Below are 19,062 nucleotides of genomic sequence, written 5' to 3' on the forward strand. Positions count from 1 at the left end.
GTATCCTCCCAGCTCTGATGTTCTCTGTTCTAGGGTATCCTCCCAGCTCTGATGTTCTCTGTTCTAGGGTATCCTCCCAGCTCTGATGTTCTCTGTTCTAGGGTATCCTCCCAGCTCTGATGTTCTCTGTTCTAGGGTATCCTCCCAGCTCTGATGTTCTCTGTTCTAGGGTATCCTCCCAGCTCTGATGTTCTCTGTTCTAGGGTATCCTCCCAGCTCTGATGTTCTCTGTTCTAGGGTATCCTCCCAGCTCTGATGTTCTCTGTTCTAGGGTATCCTCCCAGCTCTGATGTTCTCTGTTCTAGGGTATCCTCCCAGCTCTGATGTTCTCTGTTCTAGGGTATCCTCCCAGCTCTGATGTTCTCTGTTCACTTGGTTCTAACAGTTTTTGAGGTATGTACTTGAATACACATGTATATATGTACATGTTTATGTTCTATATCTGTATCTGTATACATGTGTATATAATGTGTGTGCACACATACACAGATATAAATGTGTACATTCATATACACACATACACACATTTACACAGCACCTACTACTGTGTACCATGCACTGTACTAAAAACTTTAAAAATACCATCTCATTTGATCCTCCCAACAATCTTGCAAGGTAGGTGTTGTTATTATTTCCATTTTACAGTTGAGGAAACTGAGGCAGGCAGAGGTTTGCTGACTTGCCCAGTATCACACAACTAGCAAATGAATGAAGCCAGATTTGAACTCAGGTCTTCCTGATTCCAGGTCCAGCATTCTATCCACTTTGCTGCCTAGTAGCTTTGTTTTCAGATTTTAATTTTTAAAAAATTTTGTATTTGGAATGAGTTTATTATCTTTGTTTTGCTTTTTTCCAGTGATATGTGGAGATCTTGAAAGGGCCCTAGCCAGTCATCTAGCCGGATTTCTTCATTGGATAGATGAAGCAACAAGCTCAGAGAAGGAAAAGGAGTTTCCCAATGACAGATACTGCAAACTATTCAGTGACAGCCCCGGGTTTCAAACCCTGGTCAGCTGACTCCAGATCCATCCCGCTCTTCACTATTATACCTTACTATTTCTCCACAGTATTGTCAAGGCTGCTTCCCCTTTCAGCTCTGGGCCATTGGTGGGGGAAGGGCAGGAGGTATAGGGTCTGGGCTATGGGACACACCCCTAGATCTGGAGAGAGAGGTAGGGGATGGGGGCCCAGCAAAGGGAATGGGGTAAGGCTTCTAACAGAGGAGTTGAGCTAGTGGGTGCTGTGGGCTGGGGACATGCTGGGGCCAGTGTACTGGGGGCCTGGGGCAGGTATAGTGAGACTCTTAATTAGTGAGACAGCTGGTTGAAGGCCCTCCTGGGCCAGGGCTGTGCTGAAGGCAGGGTGTCTGCCCACATCTGAGGCCCCTTCTAGTCCCCTACTAGGCCTATGACGTAGCCACTGCCCCTGGCAGAAACACCCTTTGGGGGGCCCAGTATTCCCCCTTACCCACTGCTAACTGAGTGGGGATGGGTGAATGGGGGGGGGGGGGAGGTATCCTGGCAAACTTCCCTGTTCTTTGTCCCTGTCAGCGCCAGGGGCCCAGGCTGGCAAACAGAGGATTTAGGAGGTGTCCTCAGGGGCCCATCCCAAGGTGTGTAGGCAGGGGCTCCAAGGGAGGTGGGGAGAAACATGGGGGCTCTGCAGGCAGGGAAATGGTGACTCCAGAAGGTCAGTCCAAGGTGAACCCAGTCTCTGATCATAGGAGCCCAAGATTTAGAGCTGGAAGAAAAATCTATGGATTATAGAGTTTAAGGGGGCCCGTGAACTTGGATAGAGGGGAAAAATAAATCTTTTGCCCCCTAATCTTTGGGGTTGCATTTTGTTTTGTGAATCTGGACAAGTCATGTCATTTCTCTGGGTTTCCTCATCTGTAAATGCTCTAATGCTATGAACCCTGACACTTACCAGCGGATGACCTTGAATAGTCTCTGGGCCTGAGTTCCTCCCTCTGAAAAAAAAAAGGTTACAGGAGCATCCAAATGTCCCTTCCAGATCTGGATCCTGCAGCCTCTAGTGATGGGGATTTCTAACCCCTAGCCTGTCCTGTCATTTCATGCCACAGCTGGATGACTCAAATTGTCAGAATGTTTTTGCTTCTACTGAACAGGTCAGAGGAGATCACATGACTGGCCAGCTGAGAGCTGGAAGGGACCTGAGAAGTAATTCAGTTCACACCCATAAATTTATAGAGGAAGAAGCTGGTGTATGTTCATCCTTCATTGCTGAAGAAGACCATGCCGTCAGAGGAATAATGACATGACTTGCACTTGATTTTGTTTTGAGTGAGGGAGGACTGTGCAGGTCACCAGCCTCACTTCTCCTCCAGAGCCATCTGAATCCAGTGACCAGATATTCATCAGGATGACTGGAGATGACCCAGGATGAAGAAGTTGGGATTAAGTGACTTGCCCAAGGCCACACAGCTAGTGAGTGTCTGAGGTGAGATGTGAGCTCAGGTCCTCCTGACTCCTGCACTGGTGCTCTATCCACTGCATCACCTAGCTGGCCCAAGAGGAAGAAGCTAGGGCCAAGAGAAAGGAGAGGACTTCTCCAAGGATCATGTATGATGCCATTAATTGAGACAGAATTTGAATCTGGGTCTTCTGACTCCAAATGCCCTCCTCTGTCCACAACAATCAAGCTGTCACCAAGCATTTATTATGTATCAAGGGGAGGAAAGGACTAAGCATTTATTAAGCATTTACTGATCCTTACCACAACCCTAGGAAGTAGGTGCTATTACTATGCTTATTTTACAAGTGAGAAAACTGAGGCAAACAGAGGTTTAAGTGACTTGCCCAGGGTCACCTAGTTAGTAAGTATGTGAGGCTGAATTTGAATTCAGGTCTTTCTGACTTGAGGCCTAGCATTCAATCCTTTGTTGGTACCTGGTTAGGCACTAATGATGCAAAGACAAAAGTGAAAATCTCTTTGTCCTCATGTAGTTTGCATCCTAGTTGGGGTGACAAGAACATATGGACTTATATTCATGCATATGTATGCATATTCAATATATGTAAAAGGAGTACAAAGAAGTGTTGAGAGGGAAAGGAATCATGAAAGGCTTCTTGTACAAAGTGATTCCCAAGTTGAGTATTGAAGGAAGCCAGGATTCCAAGAGGCAAAGGTGAGGAAGGGAGTGCATTCCAAGGACTGACCCAACAAGTGGAGCAGGACAGCTGGAATGAAGTATGCATGGAAGTAATATGTTAGAAGACCGAAAGGGGCCAGGTTGTTCCAGTTTTTAAATGCCAAGTATAGGGATTGATTAATTTGATCCTGGAGGTAATAGGCAGTTATTGAAGTTTAGTGAGCACAGGAGTAATATAGTCAGATCTGCACTTGAGGAAAACCACTTTGGTCCTTGGATTGGAATGGAGTGTCTTAGATAGGGAGGTGATTTCACTGCTCCAGGTGAAAGGAAATGAGGGCCTGATCTAGAGTGGTGATGTCAGTGGTTGCTCATCCTTGCTTTTCTAAGAAGATCAATGACTTCGCAGGGTCATGTCTTGATTCATGTGGGCATTGGACTTAAGTGAGATGGCTTTGCACAAAGTGTCAGCCTCACTTTCTCTTCCAGAGTCATCAAAGTTCAGTGGTGAGACAAAAGTCAGAACAACTGTGGCAGTGACTCACAATGCAGTGGATGACCTTGGTGTCTTCATTGTCTGACCAAGCTCTAAGCGCTCCACACCTGCTTCAGCTGCCTTCATGGCTGTTGGACCAAATTATTCTCATCTGTTCATTCTGCAGGAGGAAGTCTTTACATGCTTGGTGTAGACACCCCCCACCCCCAGTTCACCAACGGGTTTTCTTCAATCTGGTTTAGCCTGTCTGCAGAGACAGTTTTACTGGGTGTGGCTCCTATGCATACTACAGCTTCTTGGAGATATGAGTGAAAGTTAGATGAAGGTAGACACCAGTGGTGAGTGCTTGTCAAACTCTCCTACCAGAGGTGCTAGTCCTCCCTAAACACCCCATATACCCCAAGGAGAGGAGGTAGAAATTTGGCAACTGATTGAATGTGTTGGGTGAATGAGAGTGAGAAGTCTGGAGTGATAATGAAGCTACAAACCTCATTGACTGGAAGGACAAAGTTTCTTAGACTGGGATAAGGAGGTCTGGAAGAAGGGACAGTTTGCAGGGGAAAGATAATGAGTTCTACATATGTAGAGTTTGAGGTGCTCATGGGATATGCAGTTTGAAATTCGAATAAGCAGCTAATGAGTCTGGAAGAGAGATCACAGATGGCTGTATAGATCTAGGAATCATCTGCAGAGAGATGGTAATTAAACTCATAGGAACTGATCAGGTCATCTAATAAAGGAGTCAAACTAGAAAAGAGAAGAGGGCCAAAATGAAACCTTGGGCCTCACCCACAGTTAGTGAGCATAGCATAGATAATGAATTAGCACAGGAAACTGGGAGAAAATAGTCCTATAAGTAACAGGAAAACCAGGAGAGGCTGGCCACCATTGTCACATTCCATAGGGAGGTCAAGAAGAGTGAAGATGGAGAAGAATCCATTAGACATGGTAACTTTGGAGAGAATAGTTTTATTTGAATAATGAGGTTAGAAGTCAGATAATAGAAGGTTTAGAAAAGGAAGAGGAAGCATTGATTGTAGAGGTTAGCTGAGGAGGAGAGAAGACATAGGATGAGAGCTGGTAGGAACTAGCAAAGTCTTTTATAAAGATCGGGAAGATGGGAACATTTTTGTAGGCAGTAGGGAAGGAATCAGCAGATAGGGAGAGGTCAAAGATTAAAGTAAGAGGGGGCAACCTGCTGGAGATAAAGGGAGGGGATGGAATCAAAGGGACACATCTTGGCCAAGAGAAGGGCTACCTCTTGATCAGAGATGGGATTAAAGGAAGAAATGGTGGGGGAATGATGCCAAGGAGATGAGAAGAAGAGAAGAGGGAGCTCTCAGAATGACCTTGATTTTGTCAGCAAAAATGACTTCAGCTAAGAGGGTGAAAGGAGAGTATTGCTAACTAGATTTAAGATGTTGGGAAGAGATGTTTTGGAAAGTGGGATAGGGTAAAAGGACTGCCTTGCTACAGGGAGGGTTCAGTTGAGATTGGGAAAACAGAGAGCAGGCTTGTTGATCTTCCTCAGCTCCGCCACACCCGGCACAGGAGCAGGAGCACCTTGGCTGAAGGCAGGTGAGCACAAAGTTCTTTACCTGGTCTTACCTCCCTGTCTCCCAGCCATTGTGTCTGCTATAATGGACCGGTTGGTCTGGGCCCCAGTGAAGCCACCCATGCCCTTGGAGCAGGAGCTGGAGCAGGACCAGTGGGATGGGCCACACTATGCGGCGATGACTCCAGGACAAATGATGATGTGAATCAAAAGGAATGTGGCACCCCGGGCAGGCCCCAAGAAGCTCTGCTTTGGAAGAACAAGGGCTCCAGATCAGGTGGTGAAAACTGAGGGGGTTCCAGCTCCCAACTCAGCCACTGCCCATCTGTCCTATACTAGGTCTGAATTCAATGGGAAGTTACATCTGCAAGAGACCCTATAGATCATCTGGTCCAATTTTACAAATGAGGAAACAAGGCCAGAGGAAGCATCTTACCCAAGGTCACACAGCTAGTGAGTAGTAAAGCTTTAAAATTGAGTCTTCTGACCCATCTAGATGATCCAGTGGATAGAGCACTGGGCTTGATGTTGGGAAGCCCTGAGTTCAAATCTTGCCTGAGACACTTACTAGTTGTGTGACTCTTAGCAAGTCATCTTCTCCTCATCCGGAGGTTGGGTTGTGAGAATCAAATGAGATTGTACAGGAGGGCTAGATTTGGGGGCCACCCTGTATACATAAAGCACTTTGCAAATCTTGAAAGCATGACATAAATGTTAGCTATCATTATGCTTCCTGCCCACAGTGGCTCCGGTTACTTCATCAGCATCGCCCTGTCTTGGGAAGGCGGCTTCCAGGTTCAAACCCTGCTTGGCCCAACTCTTCATGTGTGTTCTGAACAAGGAGCTTTCTTGCAGGGTAAGAGCCCTAGGCTAGGCAGGAGACTGGCATTTGGTACAATTTTGGATCTGTTTCTGTCTTTGTCTGGGCTTCATTTTCCTATCTTAACAAGACAGATTAGACTAGGCAGTTTCTAGGATTCCTTCTAGTTCTCACATTCAGTATTCTGAGGTTCCTCCTAGCTCTGATGTTTTTAGAGTCACAGAATTGGAGAGCTGGAAGGGACCCCAGTGGCCATCTAGGTCCAGCCATAATGAAGAAATCCTTGCTATAACGTACCCAACAAATGGTCATGTAGCTTCTGTTTGTCTGGGCCCTAGTGAAGCTGCCCATGCCCTTGGAGAGGAGCTGGAGAAGGAGTAGCAGGAGGAGCCATGCTATATTGTGATGCAAGTCATATGTTAGTGAAGGAGCAGGAACATGGCACCCCAGGGGAAGCCCCTCCAAGGAGCAAGAACCCATTGTCTCTCAAGGCAAGCCAGAGCCCTTTAGAAGAACCCTATTTGTTAGGAAGTCTCTCCTGACATCAAGCCTAGATTTGCTTTATTGCAATTTCTACTCAGGGACCCCAGTTCTTCCCTCCAGGATCAAACAGAAAAATCTAATCCTTCTTCCCCCCAACAGTCCATCAGATACTTGAAGACAGCTATTAAGCACCCTCATCTCTACCCTGGTCTTCTTTTCTCTAAGAAAAGTTCTCCTCAGTGCCTTCAACCAATCCTTACACAAGACCTTTCATCATCTTGGATCCTCTCCCCTGGATGCTCTCCAGCTTATTAATATCCTTCTTAAACCATGAAGCCTGGAGTGGATAGAGTACTTCAGCTGATGTCTGTTGAGGGTAGAGAATTCCTGGGAGCTATAGCTTAGGAAAATAGTTGGGATCCAGGTGAGCTTTGAGGATGGGTTAATCCAACATCTCTAGTCACCCCAAAATGAGTCTTATCTCTGGAGTCCATGAGAAAAGGGCCAGTTGCTGTGAGCCTGTGCTTTGTGGTAGAACTTGGGAGCAGACAGATGTATAATATCCACAGGACTTCAGATGTGAGAGGGATTTAGGGAAGCATATACGAAGGACTGGGTTTGAAGTCAGAGGACCTGGGTTAAAATCCCAATTCTGATCCTTCCCACCGATGTGATCTGGGGCAGGTCATTTTCCCTCCCTGGAATTCAGTTTCCTCATCTGCAAAATGAGAGCCTTTCTTCCTTATGCTCCTATTATAACCTTAGAGACTATCTAGTGTAGGGGTTCTTAACCTGGGTGGGGTCCATGAACTTTTAAAAATATATTCACATATTTCATAATTACATTTCTATACAATTTACTTTGTAATCCTACGTATTTTTCCTATGTATTTAAAAACATTATGAGAAAGGATTCTTGGTTTCACTAGACTGTCATATCCTTGCACAAAGATGCACAAAGAGTTAAGAACTCCTGAGAGTGAAAAGCCCGCATTTTACAGATGAGAAGTCAATAAGAATTTATTGGGTACTTAGTATATACCAGGCACTGTGCAAAGGACGGGAGGGTACAAAGAAAGAGGGAAAAAACCAATTGCTGGTCTCAAGAGGGAAGGAAGAAAACATATCTTCCCCCTTACTAGTAAATAACTACGCAGATGATAAAAGGGGATGGAAATTATATACAAGTCCACACAAAGTATGGAAGAAGGCTCTAGCAACTGTGGGGAGGGAAAGGCCCCTTGGAGTTGGTGGTAGGTGGTATTTGAGCTAAGCCTTGAAGGAGTCAGGTAAACTGGTGAAGGAAAAGCAAATTTTTGAAAGAGGAAGAGACTGGTCCAAGGTAATAGAGGAAGTCACTGGAAGAGCTGGGACCAGGACCCAGGGGTCTATACTTGGGAATTATTGACCCATGTATAGGCTGCTCCTTTTTTTGGGGGGGGGAGGCAATTGGGGTTAGGTGACTTGCCCAGGATCATAAAGCTAGTGTCTGAGGCCACATTTGAACTCAGGTCCTTCTGACTCCAGAGTCAGTGTTCCATCCACTGTCACCTAGCTGCCCCCCTGGTCATTTTTTAAGAGAGAAGATAGTTAATGAGGACTTACCAGGAGAGGGAGGGGGAAATAATGGGCAGCAGAGGAGGGTCTGAGCCCTAGGGGTGGAGGAGAAGGGAAGGCAGAGAGCCAGCTAAAACTCCACGGCCCTAACAACTTTGGTAGAGAGCCATTATGTTTGCCTCTGACTGGGGCTAATGGTGAGAATCAGGGATAAAGGGTGGAGCAGAAAGAGGAGGGGCTGTGAGATACCCCCTTAGAGACTTCTCTCACCGCTCCTCCTGGCTAGTCAAGCCCTTCTGGGAGCTGGCCTACCCCTGCCACTGTCCCCAATGGGCACAGTTCACACGGCTTAAATTTCAGCCCCTTCCTGGAAAAAAAGAGGCAGGGGAGGCCCAGGCATGACACGCTCAATTTTCAATTTGCTGGAGACAAAAGAGCCACAGGGCCCACCCTGGCCTCTTCCTCCTTCTTTCCTTTGGGATTAGGGGCACGGGTGCTCCAGAGACTGGAAACCCCCCCCACACACACACACCCTGCCCCTGGGGACATTTGACTGGTCCTTGGCCCAGATGCAGCTGCCCGCTAAGGAATGTACCACACACCATACCACTTGATGCAGAATAAAACCAGAAAAATGTCTTAGGGGGTCAGGGATATGCTTTCCCTTCCCCCTTCCTTTTCTCTAGGCCTTCAAATGTCAAAATCATTTTCTAAAGAAAATGACAGCTTTATGAACTCAAGTAGGGAGACAGACTAAGTTGCTATGTCCTGAGGCTGGCACAGGGAATCTGAAAGCCCACAGACAGGAAACAAATACACTGTCCTTTTGATCCCCCCTTCCCATTTCCCCCCAAAGAATTTCTAGAAGGTCTACGTCAATACTACCCCTGTCTCCCTTCCCTGGGTGAACACTCATCCTCTCACACCTGCCCAGGACCAAAGTACTTCTGGCCCACAAAAAGGAGGGAGGAGGAGAGAAGCTCCTCCATCCACAAACCCACAGATATACAAACACACTAAGAATCCATGACTCCCAGGAGGAAGAACGGTAGCTATGCAGTCAGAGGTCTTGGTTTATTCAAATCCTGTCTATGATACTCACTGATTGACCTCAGGCAAGTTATGAATAAGGGAACTGGACCAGGGGCATTGGAGACCCAGTCCAGCTCTGGACGTATGATTCCCTGTGACCTCTCATAAAGCCCTCTTGTCAGAAGAATGGAGAAGGGCTCCAGAATTACTTGGAAGGTCATAATTGCTACTAACTTTGTGACACAGAATTTGAGGTCAAAACTTTGAGCGTTCTCTGGACTCAAGGCTTCAGGCAGCCCTCACCCTTTACCCTCCACACTTTCACCCCAGCCCAGCCCAAATCTCCCTAGGGATATACGTAATACATGCAAAGATGCAGGAAAAGACACCTAGAGACCCCCAGAAGATGCCAGAAGGGGCACCTTCCCCACCCCACCCCCTTCATTCCTCAGAATTCCAATGCTCTGCTGTTGGACCTGGATGTCTTGCCAAACAATCAACTCTTGTCTATGCAATCAACTCTCCAGCTACCGTATAGGGGCTAGTTTGGAAATATCACTAACGCAGAAGTTCTGGATCTCCATCACTTTTATTTGCTGCTCCCAGGTAACAAAAAATGGTAGAAGTCACCCCTGAGTGTTTTTGTTAAGGTTGGTAGCCAAAAACTACTGCCTTCCTGGCACCAGAGCTCAAGTGTCCTGACTCTCTGGGTGTGCTAAGGGTATCCCACTCATGCCAAAGGCCTGACTTCTTCCATTTCCTTTCTCAGGGAGAGCTCATGTCCCTGTGTTAGCATCTGCTGGGGAGGTGGCAGGGTGCATGAGGACATACGAAGGTCTCTCTACAGTTGCCATTCTGAGTCAATACCTTCTCCTGGGTCCCTGCATTTGCACAGGCCTCTAGCACCTGACTCATAGGATTATAGATTTAGTGTTTTGAGAGAATTTAGGGATCACTGAGGCCAACTCCCCCCCATTCTTTCCTTTTGCAGATGGTAAAGTTTGAGGGCTTTGGACATGAAGTGATTTCCCCAAGACCACATGGGTAGTAAGTGGCAAAGCCAAGATTTGAACCTGGATCCTTTGACTCCAGATCCAATGCTCTTTCTACTGACTTGGCTCCCTCAGTGCATCCCTGGCCTACATCCTCCAAACCTGCTTTCTGCTCTTCTTTTCTGCCCGTTTCTAGGAGGGATAATCCTGGCCCAGTCCCTCTTCTCCAAGGGGTGAGCCCAGCTCAGTGCTTTGAGATCTTTTCTTGCTAAATTTGAATTGAAACAAGTGACTCCTCAGTGAAAAAATTTGGCCCTGCAGGAATTAATAAACAGGGCTCTTGTGTCATGGTTTAGCTAGGCCTGGTATAGGAGGAGGGAAGAGGGAGGGGAAGGGAAGCAGGCTTTTGAACTGCACACGAGATGGGGCTGTTTGGAACAAAAGAGGAAGGCCAGGGGCCAGGGCCAGGGGAAGGGAGAATGTCACTAGGGCTAAAATTAGCTTCTCCCAGGGCCCACTTCCCGCCCTATCCCTTCTATGATTTACATAGCCCCTTTCGTGGAGTACCAGTCTCCCCTCCTTTGTTGAAGGTAGGCAGACCAGGAAGCAGTGCCTAGTAAAGGCTGGGGCCCTCTTGACCTACTGCCGAGAGAAAATCCCAGGTCTGTTTAATGCTGCCAAGGGCATACTGGCCAGGGTGTGATTGGGATCCCTAGGTCAGTGGAAGTGTCAGGGAAACAATGTTGAGAAGATATCTCAGGCTTATACTCATCCATCCCTATCCCTACCCTCATCCTGTACCCTTTCCCATTCCTATGCTCATCTCCATTTCCATCCTATTCCCATTCCTAATCACTGTCCCTCACTCCATCATCCATACCTGCATTCCCATTTCTACCCCTGACCCCATTTCCATCCCCATCCCTCACTCTATCATCTCCATCACCATTTGCAGCAGTAACTCCATCCCACACCTACCTACATCTCCTTGCCCATTCCCATCCTTAACCCCATCTTTTTTCCCGTATCTCCACTGCCAACCTTCATTCCATCCCTGGCCACATCCCCACCATCATAACTTTTCTCAAACACATTTCCATTCCCTGAGCTTCTGGTCCTCCACAGTGGCCTCCTCTTGGGCCATTCTGAGTCTCCTCAGATCCACCAAAGCCAGACTAAAGCTATTTATGCTGCCTTTTCTCTGTCAGCTCTTGAGCAAACCCTGTTGTCCTTCTCCTAATCTGACACACAGACATGCACACTTCAACATACACACACATATTGATACCGATACATGTGTGCACCCACCCAGACATGAACACAGACACACACTGGCACCCTACACTTGTGCAAATGCATGCACACAAAATCCACACTCAAACTGACACATAGACAGGTTCCTGGATTCCCCAAGAAGGAAAGTAGACCTGGCCCTGGGCAGGGTCTGAGGCTCACTTCTCCATAGTGCTTCCTTTGGTGACCCTTCATTGTAAAGCCCACCACCTCCCCCAATTTTCCATTCTTTAGGTGGGACTAACATTGAGGACTTGGGTAGATGTGCTGCCTTCCCTAAGACAGACTCTTCTCTGCTCTGTGTCTGGGAGCTGGGAGGCCTGAAATTGGGGTGGGGAGATGGGGCATTGAATGAAGGTCCAAGGATGAACGAAGCAAAGGCTGATATGGGGGACTGGGGCTGGCGTGGTGGAACTGCCTCTAAGTGAAGGTTGAGGCTAGGGGCCAGGGTAGAGGTTGGGGGGCTAGGGCTGGCAGCCTCCTTCAGGGTTAGGAGCTAAAGGGATGGGCTGTAGCCATGGGGAAATTGAATAAAGAGGAAATAAAACGCTCAATTGGAGAAAGAAGCTGATTTATAGCCCCTGCGGGAGCTTAATGAGTTTCCCAGGAGCCATGAGCTAAGGCCAAACTAATGGGGGGAGAAGGAGGAGGGAGGGAATCTGGAGGCTGGGATAGAGAGGACAAGTGGGGGTGCAAGAAATGGGCCGGGGAGGAGGGGGCTCAATCACAGCTCCCAAAGTCCCTCTCTGGGTATACTCCTGCCCTCCCCCCCACACACATATACACACACACACACACGCATACACACACACACACACATACACATACACACACACATACATACACATACACACACACATACATACACATACACACACACATACACACACACATACTCCTCTCCACCCCAGAAGCCCTCTGTCTCTACTCCTTAAGCCAGCACAGTAGGGTAGGGTGCAGAGGGCTATGTTTAACAGGAAGGAAGGGGCTTTCTTCAGTCTGTTACCCCCAGAGCCCTAGACTCTTATGCCCCAAAGCTCCCCTTGGAGCCCCTGGCAAAGGGGCCCACTCTAGGTCCTCTCCCCTCAGGATGGGTCCTCACCAAAAGCCCTCTTTCCAAATCCTGTTGTATTTCAGGGCCCCATCTTCCTCCCCCACCCCCCAGGAAGCCTTTCCAGCCTCCCTGGCTCCTATTCTCAGGATGCCTTGACATCCTGCCTCCCCAGTCCTCAGGTGTCATTCCTCCATTTACCACCTGCACAATGGGGTCTCTTCATTTTATCCTGTCTTTTGACATTATAGAATAGTTTCTTGTCTCTCTAACCTAATGGAAATTCCTCAAGGGCAAAAAAGCTCAATCTCCTCTTGTTTGCCCTGGAGCCTGGCTGAAACCAAAGCTAGGTACACAAGAGGAATCAAGTAAACACCAGTGGAATGGAGTGGAGCGGAAGGGAACAGAACGCAACCGGGTGACCTTGGATAAATAATTTCCTTTCTTTGGGCCTCAGTTTCCTCCTTTATAAAATGAGGGAGCTAAATCAGATGATCTTTAAGAATTCCTTCACTTTTGATATTGCATGTTCTAAGGGCCCTTCCAACTCCAACACTCTGTGTTCTATGTGTCCTCCCAGCTCTGACATTCTTTGTTCTAAGGACACTCCCAACCCTGACATTCTCTGTTCTAACACCTTTCCCAGCTCTGTCACTCTGTGTTCTAAAGGCCCTCCTAGCTCTGAAATTTTTTGTTCTAAGGGTCCTCCCAGCTTTGACATTCTCTGTTCTAAGGGTCCTCTCAGCTCTCATGTTCTACCTGAAGACCTCCCAGTGTGGTCTGCTGGATATTTTGACTCCACCTGACCTCATCCCAGAATTTCCCCACAGAGATTATGCTAAGGCTCCTCCTTCCATTACCAAGACCAAATGATGAGGACTGGGGAAGGGCTTCTCTCACCTGTGTCTGCTACACACCCTATCAGTCCTGGAGGTGTAGGCTGAGGGAAACAGCTGGAGCATTTGGGTCCTAGAGAGTCTACTTCAGAATGCAAGTGGGTGGGTGAGGGGATAACATGGAGCATTGTTCTCTTATCCTCAGGACTGGGGTCAGAAGGCCGGGGTATCTCTTCCTCTCCCAGGTAGTCTAGGACACTCCAGTCTTATGGACAGGTAGGAGGGCTGGGCTAGGCTGAGTCCAAAGTCCATCCAGAGCTTCCTGGCTCAAGTCTGGCCTTCACTCAGTTCCAACCTGGGTATTGTATTTCTTCCTCAATGAGAAACAGCAAGATTTCCCTGCCAGCCCAGCAGCCAGCAGCAGTGGTAGCTACCACATCTGGTTGTGTTTGCCCTTTACTCCTAAAGTGTGATCTGCCTCTGTCCAGCAGCTCCAGGGCCCTGGACAATGAGTGGGCGGGAGAGCTAGGGAATGACACCCAAGAGGCTTTGGGGGAAGGGTGCCCCTGAGTAAGAGAGGCAGGCATTACTTATAGAGGGAAAGATAAGGGGAGACAGTCACCAACCCAGTGACTCTGTGGAGTCAAAATATCCAGCAGACCACACTGGGAGGTCTTCAGGTAGAAAATCTGGTCAAAGCCTGAATGAGGAGAAGAGGCCCTGGGAGGTCCTTGGCCTTCAATACCAGCCAGTCAGATTGCTTCCAGGACTCTGACCCTACACATCTTCCCTGGAGAGGACAGAGGGGTTCAAGCTCGAACTTGAAGCTTGGAACACAGGATATCTGAATTGGGAGATCTTTAAAATATAAAATATTAGGAAGGGTAAGGGCCTTATACAGAAGGGTCAAATATAGAAAGGACAGAGAATGTCAGAGCTGGGAGGGCTCTTAGGACACAGAACCATAACAGGTAGAAATTCAGAACTAGACTAGAAACAATTGAGCATAATGTTTCATCTAGAAAACTAGAGCCCAGAGAAGGAAAGCAACTTTTTCAAAGTCACATAGTGAATTGATAGCCAGGAGGAGAGGCTCAGGGCTCCAAAGTGGATAATTGCCAGAAGAAGAGCTGCGCAGAATGTACCAACTCTTGCCCACCCTGACCTCAGTTGATTTATCTAGAAAGATGGGAGACTAATTCAAGGCCTAAAGATCTTTCCAGTGGGGCCACTTCCTGTCTAACTTCACAAATGAACCACCACAACCCCTGCCCCTCTACTACCCCCATCTCTCCTTGGCTTTATTCCCTTTCCTTCACTGGTTTATCATGGATTCAGAGCAGATGACCATTTTCATTGGACCAACAGACTCAACTTTCCTCCTCTTCTTCCCTCTCTCCCTTACCCAATGGTTCTGTCACTCAGAAGAGGAAGAAGGTTGGGTAGCAGTGGGGGCCTTGGAGCAAGAGCTGAGAAGGACCAAAATCTAGGGTCGCTAGATGCCAGGGTTGGGTGAGAATAGAACTCAAACCAGCACAGCAAGAGCTGTGCCTCTCACAGGGCTGGGGTAGTTCCAGGGTCTGCTCATGGTCTAATCATCAGCTGAGGCTGAGAACTCGGAGCAGATACAGACCACACAGCACCGTCAAGGGGTCTGCTGGGAAAGGATTTGGCTAACAGATGCAAAGTCAATAAAATTAGAGGAGCCTCTCCAGAACAGGACACTGGATGAACACCAAACCCTCACCACAGCACTAAGCTGAACGGGAGGAGGAACAAGACAGACAGCATGGTCAGTGGGGAAGAAGAGCGAGTGCTGGACTTTCATCTGGCTTAACCCGTGACTTCTTCTACGGGCCTTGGTTCACTCCTCTGTAAAACTAGGCCTTTGGACACTTAATCCAGCTCTCAGGCTTCAGATTCTGGTCCTATGAAGTAGAAGGCTTCAGACAGAGGGAATCCAGTGAGAGGGGAGGTAATGAAGGCTTTGGAGGCAGGGGGATGGTCAAGATGACCTCAGAAGAGGCCTCTGAGGTCATCTTGGATTTGGTGAGACAGAGCCTTGCTTTGTATCCAGCTCAAATATGGAAATGGTGGGGGGGAGGAGGGAGAGGCAGGGCTTGTGAATGCTTCTCTTTCCCACCCCCCTTCAACTCTATTAAAGCCCCCTCAAGCTGTGACTAATTGTCATTCTGGCAGAGCAGGAGACTGGGGGCCTCTGGGGGGGTGGGCTTTTGACTCATAAAGAGATGACTCACAGGAAGGTGAGACCCACAGATAAAGGTCCTGAAATAGCTTTCCTGGGTCCCACCCACTAGATACAGACAGCTATAGGGAATCTCAAAGAGTCCTGATCTGGAATAAGAAGACCTGAATTCAAATTTCACCTCTCCCCCTTACGAGCTGTGTGGCCTTCTCTTCTCTGGGCCTCTCTTTCTTTCTCTGTAAACCAAGGTTAGACTAGATGGTGTCTGAAGACCCTTCTGATTCTCAAATCTGTGATCCTACTCCAGGGGACCCATTTCCCAGGGTGCTCCTCTCTCTCTCCCCTCTGCTTCCCCCCTAGCTTAATGGTTACATTGGGAAGAGACTGTATGGACCTAGGGACCCTCTAGAGAGCAATGGATGCACCCCCCAATCTCCCCTAGCTTGTCCCAAGGCTCTCAGAAACCAGGAGAGGGGTACCACTACCTCAGTCCCTACGAAATGGCTCTCCTACAAAGCCCAGGCTCATCCCTTACTGCTTCAGTATAACAGTGGGAAGGGAATTCAGACCATCCATTGTCAGAGCTGGGACGGATCTTAGAACACAGAAGGCAGACTCTTAGAGCTAGAGGTCACCTTAGCATACAGAATCATACATCGTTCTTCTCCTTCCCTTGCAACCCCTGTTGATTCCATGCACCCCCTTCCCCCAGGCCCAGCCGCCTAGGGATGGCAGATGGGCTCAGAGAGTGGAAGAACTGGATGGCTTCCTGGAACTCTATTTTTCTGTGGGCATCATGCCCAGGCCCAAGCAGCCCCAGGCAAACAGACCTCTGAGACTAGCCAGGAGTGGAGGGTTTGGGGGGCCAGGGGGCCTGGAATCCTACACTTAGCCCATGGGAAAGTCAAACTCTTCCCTTCCCTGCTGCGTCCTTCCTCTCTCTGAGATTATATGAATAGGCATATATATGTGTATATATATTATATGTGTATATATAATACGTAGACATAATACACAAAGACACATATAGTGCTTTGCAGTGTCAGGGCTGAGAATAAGGCAACCTGGGTTTTCTGGATCTAACTCTGCCTCTGGTTCTTTCTGGGGTGACCTGGGGCAAGTTACTTCCTTGAGCCTCAGTTTCCATATTTTTAAGATGGAAGAAATAATGCTACCTGTCCCTGTTTTCAATCCAGGCCTATTGAGAGAATCAAAGGAGCTAATTCATGGGAAAGGCCTTTGGAAAGTACCTTGGTGATGTGAGGGGCAACAGAATCCTGCCCAATCTCTCTTGAGTCCTAGTGCTGACCTCTTTTCCTATACAAGAACTGAAAAGGGAATCCTCAGAATTTTAGAATCATAGACTATCAGAGAAGAATGAGAGGGCTTAGAATACTGAGCATAGAAAAACCCTACTGGTCCAACTCTTTCATTTTACAAATGAGAAAAGCGGGGTCCAGAAAGGGGTAGTAACTTACTTAAAGTAGCACAGTATCAGAGGTACACACAGCCCTCGGGTTCCTGACTATCATTTTACTTCTCCAAAGTTTGGTCCATATTTGAGTATGGGAGGAGCAAGGGAACAGGCCATTCTTTCTATCTCAGTCTGTGGTCTCTCTCACATTCCAGGATGAGTTTATCCCTGAGAGCATGTTCTAAGACCCCTGAGAACTCAGCAGGTGGCCATACCTTCCATCCAGGGCCAAGGGAAGGGGGTGGAGTAGGGATATAACATTGGGTGATGGCCATTGGGCCACATGCCCAAGAACTCCTCATGAAGTCACAGCACCATAAGATCATATAACAAGTTAGTAGAAACCTGGTCTTCTGAATCCCTGTCCAGGGCTCTATGGAAAAGACAGTTCTGGACCTCAGTTTCTCCATCTGTAAAATGAGAAGGCAACATGGTATAGGGAAAAGTCAAAAGACCTAAATCCAAATCTCAGCCTTGCAACTTACTAGCTTTGTGACCTCAGACACTTCAGGCCTCAGTTTCCTCTTCTGTAAAATATAAAGTTTAGACAGTTTCTAAGGCTGCTGCCATCTCTCGGAGGCTGCCAGTCTCTAGTCTCTTTTCCAGCTCTCACCTAGGACTAACCCCGAACCCTCAAAGAAGGTCCTCATGGCTTAGTGTAGCTCTTAGGGGATTCTTTGCTTCCTAGCCAGGCTGGGGACTTGGAAAGACTGATCAAGTAAGAGATGATCTCATTTGATATTAGCAGGCAAGAGACCTGGTTATTAGTCACTCTTTGTGTGTCATTTTCCCAATCTGTTAAATGGGGATAATACCTGAACAATGGGGAATAAAATGGTGGGTTTTGAATCAAAGGACCTAGGTTTGTAACCTGGCTTTTCCATGTATTATCTGTGAAAATTTGAATGCATCGTTCCTTCCCTCTGGTTCACATCTCTAACTGTCGTTCATCATTACATCACAGCTGTGTGATCCCAGTCAAGTCATAGGTATCACAGATTGAGAGCTGGAAGGAACCTTCCCACCTCTTTGGGTAGAAGTGAGTCCACCTCTTTCTACAGATGAGTAAACTGAGGCCCTGGTCACACAGAATGTGAGAGAGTCAGAGAGGCAGGATTATGGATGTAGGTTGCCTGACTCCAGAGTCAGTGCCTTTGACCATTTGGTCTCCTCATCGGTAACAGGAGGACGATGATGCTTTCACTACCTATTACAGAATTATTATAGGGAATTGGAAGCCTTAAAGCGATTGTGATGATGACCTCCATTTCCCACTTGAGGCTCCTCTGCCAGGGAGACCCCGCTCTCAGAGGCCTGATCTCACCTGTTTCTTCTCCTGCCCTCTCCCCAGCCTTCATTGACTTTCTGGCTTCCCTGAGCAGAGGGGCTCTGGAGCTCAGCTCAGCTCAGAGATTAGTTATAGTGGGAAAGGCTGCCCATGGGAACCTTAGTGGACACTGCCCTCCGGTGGTTACTGGAGAAAAAGCAACTCCATCAGCAGAGACAGAAGGATCCCCAAGGTGGCAGGTAGGGCGGGGCCTGCATCCCTGTTCTAGGGGATTGCCAAGACACTTTAAATCAGAACTCCTCAGAGCTGGCTCCTAGCGCTGGCCCGTCAACGATTTTATGTAAATATCCTTGAAAAAGCCACTCTTTGTGTCTCATTTTCCTAATCTGTCCAATGCGGATAATACCTGAGCAATGGGGGACAAATGGTGGATTTTTAATCCAAGGATCTGGGTTTGTAACCTGGTTTTTCCATGTATTATCTGGGAAGATTTGGATGCATCTCTCCATCCCTCTAGGTCTCCGTTTTCTTCATATCTCTAAAATGAGGGGGCTGGCCCAGATGGCTCCTTAGATCTGGTGCCCTATCCTTTACGTGCTCTGGCTACCTCACTGGACTTTTGGAGGATCAAAGGAGAGCAGGGCCAGGAAATGCCCTAGCAGAAACAATGCTTCATAGGAAGCTTTTCTTTTTTTAAACTTTCTGCTCTCCATCTGGCGTGTTGGTCATGCCTCTTATATTTAGACCAGCTGCCAATTTGGACAAATACACTGTCTGTGATTTTAACTGTCTTGATGAAGGTCAAGTGATTTTTCCCAAGATCACCATGTATGTAGGTAAGCAGAAGAGTGGGTATCCGCTCAGAAG

Source organism: Notamacropus eugenii, chromosome 4 (genome assembly GCF_028372415.1).
Source record: "Notamacropus eugenii isolate mMacEug1 chromosome 4, mMacEug1.pri_v2, whole genome shotgun sequence".
NCBI lineage: Eukaryota > Metazoa > Chordata > Mammalia > Diprotodontia > Macropodidae > Notamacropus > Notamacropus eugenii.